General features: G+C 49.4%; 1 long non-coding RNA gene across 1 annotated transcript in view; it reads right to left on the reverse strand.

Annotated features, from left to right (window-relative positions):
- Positions 1–7453, reverse strand: part of LOC308626340 — a 185596-nt gene extending 178143 nt beyond the window's left edge. Inside the window, exon 1 of the long non-coding RNA XR_014017231.1 lies at positions 7288–7453. This is a non-coding gene — a long non-coding RNA (uncharacterized lncRNA). The remainder of the gene's footprint in view (positions 1–7287) is intronic.
- Between the last annotated feature and the right edge of the window lie 1906 nt (positions 7454–9359).

Here is a 9359-nt window from a genome sequence, read left to right on the forward strand (position 1 = left end):
CAGGAATAGGCTATGGCGTAGGCTAATGTGTAGGGCTTGTGGTGGGTTTCCGTTCCGTGCTAGGGTTAGGGTTAGGGAATGACAAGGCTTAGGGCACAGGTGAGGGTACGGAAACGTGGGAGGGTCCGGCTATGTGCTGACGCACAGGTCAGTGCCAGCGTACGGGCCAGGAATAGGGAACGGCGTAGGGTAAGGATTAGGGCTGGTTGTGAGCTACCGTTCCGGGCTAGGGTTAGTGTTAGGGAACGGCAAGGCTTAGGGCACAGGTGAACGTAAGGAAACGTGGGAGGGTCAGGCTATGTGCTGACGCACGGGTCAGTGCCAGCGTAAGGGCCAGGAGTAGGGTATGGCGTAGGGTAAGGTTTAGGGCTGGTGGTGGGTTTCCGTTCCGGGCTAGGGTTAGGGTGAGGGAACAGCAAGGCTTAGGGCACAGGTGAACGTATGGAAACGTGGGAGTGGCAGGCTACGTGTTGACGCACGGGTCTGTGCCAGCGTACGGGCCAGGATTAGGGTACGTCGTAGCGTAAGGTTTAGGGCTGGTCGTGGGTTTCCGTTCCAGGCTAGGTTTAGGGTTAGGGAATGGCAAAGCTTAGGGCACAGAAGATGGTACGGAAAAGTGGGAGGGTCAGGCTACGTGCTGACGCACGGGTCAGTGCCAGCGTATGGGCCAAGTGTAGGGTATGGCGTAGGGTTAGGTGTAGGGTTAGGGTTAGGGAACGGCAAGGCTTAGGGCACAGGTGAGGGTACGGAAACGTGGTAGGGTCAGGCTACATGCTGAAGAACGGGTCAGTGCCAGGGTGTGGACCAGGAGTAGGGTACGGCGTTGGGTATGGTGTAAGGGCGGTGGTGGGTGTCCATTCCGGTCTAGGGTTAGGGTTAGGGAACGTTAAGGCTTAGGACACAGGTGAGGGTACGGAAACGTGGGAGGGTCAGGATACGTGCTGAAGAATGGGTCAGTGCCTGCGTACGGGCCAGGAGTAGGGTACGGCATAGCGTAATGTGTAGGGCTGGTGGTGGTTTCCATTCCGGGCTAGGGTTAGAGGTAGGGAACTGCAAGGCTTAGGGCACAGGTGAGGGTACGGAAACGTGGGAGAGGCAGGCTACGGGCTGACACATGCGAGAGTGCCAGCTTACGGGCCAGCAGTAGGCTACGACGTAGGGTAGGGTGTAGGGCTGGTGGTGGGTTTCCGTTCCGGGCTAGGGTTAGAGTTAGGGATCGGCAAGGCTTAGGGAACAGGTGAGGGTAAGGAAATGTGGGAGGGTCAGGCTACATGCTGACGCACGGGTCAGTGCCAGCGTACGGGCCAGGTGTAGGGTACGGCGTAGGGTAAGGTTTAGGGCTGGTGGTGGGTTTCCGTTTGGGGTTATGGTTAGGGTTATGGAACGGCAAGGCTTAGGACACAGGTGAGGGTACGGGAACGTGGGAAGGTCAGGCTACGTCCTGACGCATGCATCAGTGCCAGCGTACGGGCCAGGATTAGGCTACGGCGTAGGGTAAGCTCTAGGGCTGGTGGTGGGTTTCTGTTTTGGGCTGGGGTTAGGGTTAGGGAAGGACAAGACTTAGGGCACAGTTGAGGGTACGGAAATGGTGGAGGGTCAGGCTATGTGCTGATGCACGGGTCAGTGCCAGCGTACAGGCCAGGAGTAGGCAACAACGTAGGGTAAGGTTTAGGGCTGGTGGTTGGTTTCCTTTCCGGGCTAGGGTTAGGGTTAGGGAATGACAAGGCTTAGGGCACAGGTGAGGGTATGGAAACGTGGGAGGGTCCGGCTATGTGCTGACGCACAGGTCAGTGCCAGCGTACGGGCCAGGAATAGGGAACGGCGTAGGGTAAGGAGTAGGGCTGGTTGTGAGCTACCGTTCCGGGCTAGGGTTAGTGTTAGGGAACGGCAAGGCTTAGGGCACAGGTGAACGTAAGGAAACGTGGGAGGGTCAGGCTATGTGCTGACGCACGGGTCAGTGCCAGCGTACGGGCCAGGAGTAGGGTATGGCGTAGGGTAAGGTTTAGGACTGGTGGTGGGTTTCCGTTCCGGGCTAGGGTTAGGGTGAGGGAACAGCAAGGCTTAGGGCACAGGTGAACGTATGGAAACGTGGGAGTGGCAGGCTACGTGTTGATGCACGGGACTGTGCCAGCGTACGGGCCAGGATTCGGGTACGTCGTAGCGTAAGGTTTAGGGCTGGTCGTGGGTTTCCGTTCCAGGCTAGGTGTAGGGTTAGGGAATGGCAAAGCTTAGGGCACAGAAGATGGTACGGAAAAGTGGGAGGGTCACGCTACGTGCTGACGCACGGGTCAGTGCCAGCGTATGGGCCAAGTGTAGGGTATGGCGTAGGGTTAGGTGTAGGGTTAGGGTTAGGGAACGGCAAGGCTTAGGGCACAGGTGAGGGTACGGAAACGTGGTAGGGTCAGGCTACATGCTGAAGAACGGGTCAGTGCCAGGGTGTGGACCAGGAGTAGGGTACGGCGTTGGGTATGGTGTAAGGGCGGTGGTGGGTGTCCATTCCGGTCTAGGGTTAGGGTTAGGGAACGTTAAGGCTTAGGACACAGGTGAGGGTACGGAAACGTGGGAAGGTCAGGATACGTGCTGAAGAATGGGTCAGTGCCTGCGTACGGGCCAGGAGTAGGGTACGGCATAGCGTAATGTGTAGGGCTGGTGGTGGTTTCCGTTCTGGGCTAGGGTTAGAGGTAGGGAACTGCAAGGCTTAGGGCACAGGTGAGGGTACGGAAACGTGGGAGAGGCAGGCTACGGGCTGACACATGGGAGAGTGCCAGCTTACGGGCCAGCAGTAGGCTACGACGTAGGGTAGGGTGTAGGGCTGGTGGTGGGTTTCCGTTCCGGGCTAGGGTTAGAGTTAGAAATCGCCAGGGCTTAGGGAACAGGTGAGGGTAAGGAAATGTGGGAGGGTCAGGCTACATGCTGACGCACGGGTCAGTGCCAGCGTACGGGCCAGGTGTAGGGTACGGCGTAGGGTAAGGTTTAGGGCTGGTGGTGGGTTTCCATTTGGGGTTATGGAACGGCAAGGCTTAGGACACAGGTGAGGGTACGGGAACGTGGGAAGGTCAGGCTACGTCCTGACGCACGGATCAGTGCCAGCGTACGGGCCAGGATTAGGCTACGGCGTAGGGTAAGCTCTAGGGCTGGTGGTGGGTTTCTGTTTTGGGCTGGGGTTAGGGTTAGGGAAGGACAAGACTTAGGGCACAGTTGAGGGTACGGAAATGGTGGAGGGTCAGGCTATGTGCTGATGCACGGGTCAGTGCCAGCGTACAGGCCAGGAGTAGGCAACAACGTAGGGTAATGTGTAGGGCTGGTGGTTGGTTTCCTTTCCGGGCTAGGGTTAGGTTTAGGGAATGTCAAGGCTTAGGGCACAGGTGAGGGTATGGCAACGTGGGAGGTTCATGCTACGTGCTGACACACATGTCAGTGCCAGCGTATGGGCCAGTCGTAGGCTACGGCGTAGGGAAAGGTGTAGGGCTGGTGGTGGGTTTCCGTTCTGGGCTAGGGTTAGGGTTAGGGAACGGCAAGGTTTAGGGCACACATGAGGGTATCGAAACGTGTTAGGCTCAGGGTACGTGTTGACGCACGGGTTAGTGTGAACATACAGATGAGGATTATGGTGCGGCATAGGGTAAAGTGTATGGTTGGTGGTAGGTTTCCGTTTCAGGCTAGGGTTAGTGTTAGGGAACGGCAAGGTTTTGGGCACAGATGAGGGTATGGAAACGTGTTAGTGTCAGGGTACGTGTTGACATATGGATTAGCATTAGGGTACGGCTTAGGGTAAGGTGTAGGCTTGGTGGTAGGTTTCCATTGTGGTCTAGGGTTAGGGTTAGGGAATGGCAAGGTTTAGGTCACAGGTGAAGGTACGGAAACGTGTTAGGGTCAGGGTAAGTGTTGACGCATGTGTTAGTGTCAGCGTACGGAGTAGGTTTATGGTCCTTCGTAGGTTAAGGTCTAGGGTTGGTGGTAGGTTTCCGTTCCAGGCTAGGGTTAGTGTTATGGAACGGCAAGGTTTAGGGCATAGGTGAGGGTACGGAAATGTGTTAGGGTCAGGGTACGTGTTGACGCTCGGATTATGATTAGGGTATGGCGTAGAGTAACGTGTAGGGTTGGTGGTAGGTTTCCGTTTTGGGCTAGGGTTAGGGTTAGGCAACGGCACGGTTTAGGGCACAGGTGAGGGAACGGAAAAGTGTTAGGGTCAGTGTACGTGTTGACGCACGGGTTAGTGTCAGTGTACGGATTAGGATTAGGGTACCGTGTAGGGTATGCTGTACGGTTTGTGGTAGTTTTCCATTGTGGGCTAGGGTTAGTGTCAGGGTACGGCAAGGTTTAGGGTACAGGTGACGGTACAGAAACGTGTTAGGGTCATGATACATGTTGATACATGGAATAGTGTCATCATACGCATTAGGATTAGGGTACGGCGTAGGGTAAGGTGTACGGAGGGCGGTAGGTTTCCATTCCGTTGTAGGGTTAGGGTTAGCGAATTGCAAGGTTTTGGGCACAGGTGATGGTACAGAAATGTGTTAGGTTCAGGGTACGTGTTGACTCACGGGTTAGTGTCAGCATACGCATGAGGATTAGGGTACCGCATAGAGTAAGGTGTAGGGTTGGTGGTAGGTTTCCGTTCCAGTCTAGGGTTATGTTTAGGGACCGGCAAAGTTTAGGGCACAGGTGAGGGTACGAAACGTGTTAGGGTCAGGGTATGTGTTGATGCACAGGTTACTGTCAGCATACGAATTAGGATTAGGGTACGGCGTAAGGTAAGGTGTAGGGTTGGTGGTAGGTTTCCGTTCCGGGCTAGGGTTAGGGTTAGGGAACGGCAAGGTTCATGGCAGAGGTGAGGGTACGGAAACGTGTTAGGGTCAGGGTACGTGTTGATGTATGAATTAGGATTAGGGTACAGCTTAGGGTAAGGTGTAGGGCTGATGGTAGGTTTCCGTTCCGGGCTAAGGTTAAGGATAGGCAACGACAAGTTTTAGGGCACAGCTGAGGGTATGGAAACGTGTTAGGGTCAGGGTACGTGTTGACTCACTGGTTAGTGCCAGCGTACGGATTAGGATTAGTGTACGGCATAGATAAGGTGTAGAGTTGGTGGTAGGATTCCGTTCCGGGCTATGGTTAGGGTTAGGGAAAGTCAAGGTTTCTATTTCTAGTTCTTTTAAGGAAACTCCATACTGTTCTCCATAGTGAATGTATCAATTTACATTCCCACCATAGTGGAAGAGGGCTCCTTTTGTCCACACCCTCCCCAGAATTTGTTTGTAGATTTTCTGATGATGCCGATTCTAACAGGTGTGAGGTGATACCTCATTGTAGTTTTGATTTGCATTTCTCTAATAATTAGTGCTCTTGAGCAGCTTTTCATGTGCGTCTTGGCCATCTCTGTGTCTTCTTTGAAGAAACGTCTCTTTAGACCTTCTGCCCATTTTTGTATTGGGTTGCTTGTTTTTTTAATAAGCTGCATGAGCTGTTTATATATATTGGAGATTAAACCTTTGTCCATTGATTCGTTTGCAACTATTTTCGCCCCTTCTGAGGGATGCCTTTTTCCATTCCCGTGTTTTTAACCAAAAAAGAAAGAAAGAAAAAGAAGCAGAACACTAATGTGCATAAAATATGCCTTTTGAAACGGTCGTTTTGAAATATGGACGTCCTTTAAATTTTTTGGTCGATATGTGACCCCAGGATTTGTTTTCAGGGCAGGTGTCATTTACAGGCCTGCAATGATTTTGAATATCAACTGACCATGAGCGCTGGGATTAAAGCTGCTGTTGTGTGAAACGGCCACAAGGTGGCAGCAGTTCTCCCTTACCAATTCTGGTTACTAGGGCAACAGAGCCTCAATGGAAGTCCTGTTCTATATTGGTATTTAGAATGGAATGTGACAGGAGAAAGCCCCTCAAGTTTGTCTCCCTACTTCTTGTTCGTGTTTTTAATTTAATTTTTATTTTTTATTACAGCAAGTTTGATTAAAATGTTTGGCTTGTTGTAGGTGTGGAAGATGTGGTTCTTTTACACATATACAGATGTCGGTTTTTCCTGGGATCCTTTTCCCATGTACGTTATGACAGAATGTTGAGTAGTCTTTTGGTATTCCGTAGGTCTTTGGTGATTATATATGTCACCTGTGTTTGTATAAGTCTGTTAACCCCTATATCGTAATGAAACCAATGCTCACACCTTTCCATTGGTGAACCATAAGTTTGTTTAATGAATCTCTAATTGCCCTTCTCGGTGGAAATATCTGCCCTGGTATCCATTTTTAGGTATCACCTATAAGTGATATGATATGATATGTGTCTTTCACTGTCTGACTTACTACAAGTCACGTGATTACCTCTAGACTCATCTACGGTGCTGGAAATGGCATTGTGTCCTTTTTTTCCTTGCCTTCTATTCTGCCTTAGCGAGGTCCCTTTTCAACAATGTGATACCCTGCGGGTTGTGGATTAGCTGACGTGGGCAGCCTTATCCTGCCGGCCGGCCCTCCCAAGGTGTGCCTGGTTGAGGTCAATATAAACAGCGCTCCATGCAGCAATAGCCCCTGAAGCTGTGCCTGCCTCCATATTCTCTGCCCCGTGAGCAGTCTCGGGTCTGTGCTGGTGGGAGGGAGTGAGGGGCCACAGCTTTGTTGGTGGCCCGGTGTGAGTGGGGTTCTGCTGGCCTTTCTGCAGGAGATGCCAGGCTGCTTCGTGTAAAGAGGAGGATGTGTCACCCATTTCTTCCGCTGGAATTTCTCTCCGGACTGAGGTGACGAAGGAAAAATGCAGTGGGGGCCGGGACAGGGTGGGTATCTCAGGCAGCACAATGGAAAGCTTCTGGAAGAGCGCCCGTGTCCAGGACCACCCTGGCTGGCCTGCAGGCACCAAGTTGGCCTGCGTGCTGTCGCTGGTGTAGCTCCATGGCCCTTCCTCTAGTCTTTCAAGCCCATGTACATATTCAGGTGTTTTACCTGGGAAGGGTGGGAACAGTTCAGCAGCAGCTGACCTGGGGCTCAGCTCAACTTTATTCAGAGATGCCTCGTCTCGGTCACCCAGCTTTGCAATGAGGACGCTCCTTGTGTGGGGTGTGTGTTGATGGCTCTATGGGATATGATTCCCCACATCTGACCAATTTCAAAATTGTTTACCATTGGAACAAGTGCCCTGATAGGGTTTTCCCCTGTATAACTGGTGGGTTCAGGTTTTTCTTCTTTTATGGTTCACGTTAGCTTTTATTCCTCTTTTATGTATTTATAGATATAAGCATGGAAATAATACTTTCCTATAAATACATCTGTGTGAAGGGAAGAACTTTTTTCTGTATTATTTTTAAATTTTATTTTTTAAAATTTTGAAATTTAATTTTATTTATTTTTTTATACAGCAGGTTATTATTAGTTATGTATTTTATGCATATACATGTATGCAGGTCAATCCCAATCTCCCAAGTCATCCCACCACCACCACCCCATGGCTTTCCACACTTGGTGTCCATACGTTTGTTCTCTACATCTGTGTCTCTATTTCTTCCCTGCAAACCAGTTCCTCTGTAAAATTTCGTAGGTTCCACATATATGCATTAATATACAATATTTGTTTTCCTCTTTCTGACTTACTTCATTCTGTATGACAGTCTCTAGATCCATCGCTGTCTCTACAAATGACCCGGTTTCATTCCTTTTTATGGCTGAGTAATATTCCATTTTATACATGTAGCACATCTTTATCCATTCATCTGTGTGTGGGCATTTAGGTTGCTTCCATTACCTGGCCTTTGTAAATAGTGCTGCAATGAACATTGTGGTGAATGTGCCTTTCTGATTTATGGTTTTCTTTGGGTATATGAGCAGAAGTGGGATTGCTGGATCAGATGGTAATTCTATTTCGAGTTTTTTTAAGGAAACTCCATAGTGTTCTCCATAGTGAGTGTATCAATTTACATTCCCACCAATAGTGGAAGAGGTCTCCTTTTGTCCACACCCTCACCAGAATTTGTTGTTTGTAGATTTTCTGATGATGCCGATTCTAACAGGTGTGAGGTGATACCTCATTGTAGTTTTGATTTGCATTTCTCTAATAATTAGAGCTGTTGAACAGCTTTTCATGTGCGTCTTGGCCATCTCTGTGTCTTGTTTGTAGAAACGTCTCTTTAGATCTTCCCATTTTTGTATTGGGTTGTTTGTTTTTTTAATATTAAGCTGCATGAGCTGTTTATATATATTGGAGATTAAACCTTTGTCCATTGATTCGTTTGCAACTATTTTCGCCCCTTTTGAGGGATGTCTTTTTCCTTTCCCGTTTTTTTAACCAAAAAAGAAAAAAAGAAAAAGAAGTAGAAAACTAATGGGCGTAAAATATGCCTTTTGAAACGGTCGTTTTGAAATATGGACGTCCTTTGAATTTTTTGGTCGATATGTGACCCCAGAATTTGTTTTCAGGGCAGGTGTCATTTACAGGCCTGCAATGATTTTGAATATCAACTGACCATGAGCGCTGGGATTAAAGCTGCTGTTGTGTGAAACGGCCACAAGGTGGCAGCAGTTCTCCCTTACCAATTCTGGTTACTAGGGCAACAGAGCCTCAATGGAAGTCGTGTTCTAGATTGGAATTTAGAATGGAATGTGCCAGGAGAAAACCCCTCAAGTTTGTCTCCCTACTTCTTGTTCGTGTTTTTAATTTAATTTTTATTTTTTATTACAGCAAGTTTGATTACAATGTTTGGCTTGTTGTAGGTGTGGAAGATGTGGTTCTTTTACACATATACAGATGTCGGTTTTTCCTGGGATCCTTTTCCCATGTACCTTATGACAGAATGTTGAGTAGTCTTTTGGTATTCCGTAGGACTTTGGTGATTATATATGTCACCTGTGATTGTATAAGTCTGTTAACACCGATATCGTAATGAAACCAATCCTCACAACTTTCCATTGGTGAACCATAAGTTTGTTTAATGAATCTCTGATTGCCCTTCTCGGTGGAAATATCTGCCCTGGTATCCATTTTTAGGTAACACCTATAAGTGATATGATATGATATGTGTCTTTCACTTTCTGACTTACTACATGTCACGTGATTACCTCTAGACTCATCTACGGTGCTGCAAAAGGCATTGTGTCCTTTTTTTCCTTGCCTTCTATTCTGACTTAGCGAGGTCCCTTTTCAACAAAGTGCTTCCCTGCGGGTTGTGGATTAGCTGACGTGGGCAGCCTTATCCTGCCGGCCGGCCCTCCCCAGGTGTGCCTGGTTGAGGTCAATATAAACAGCGATCCATGCAGCAATAGCCCCTGAAGCTGTGCCTGCCTCCATATTCTCTGCCCCGTGAGCAGTCTCTGGGCTGTGCTGGTGGGAGGGAGTGAGGGGCCACAGCTTTGTTGGTGGCCCGGT

Source organism: Mesoplodon bidens (assembly GCF_964165515.1).
Source record: "Mesoplodon bidens genome assembly, chromosome: 12".
Classification (NCBI taxonomy): domain Eukaryota; kingdom Metazoa; phylum Chordata; class Mammalia; order Artiodactyla; family Ziphiidae; genus Mesoplodon; species Mesoplodon bidens.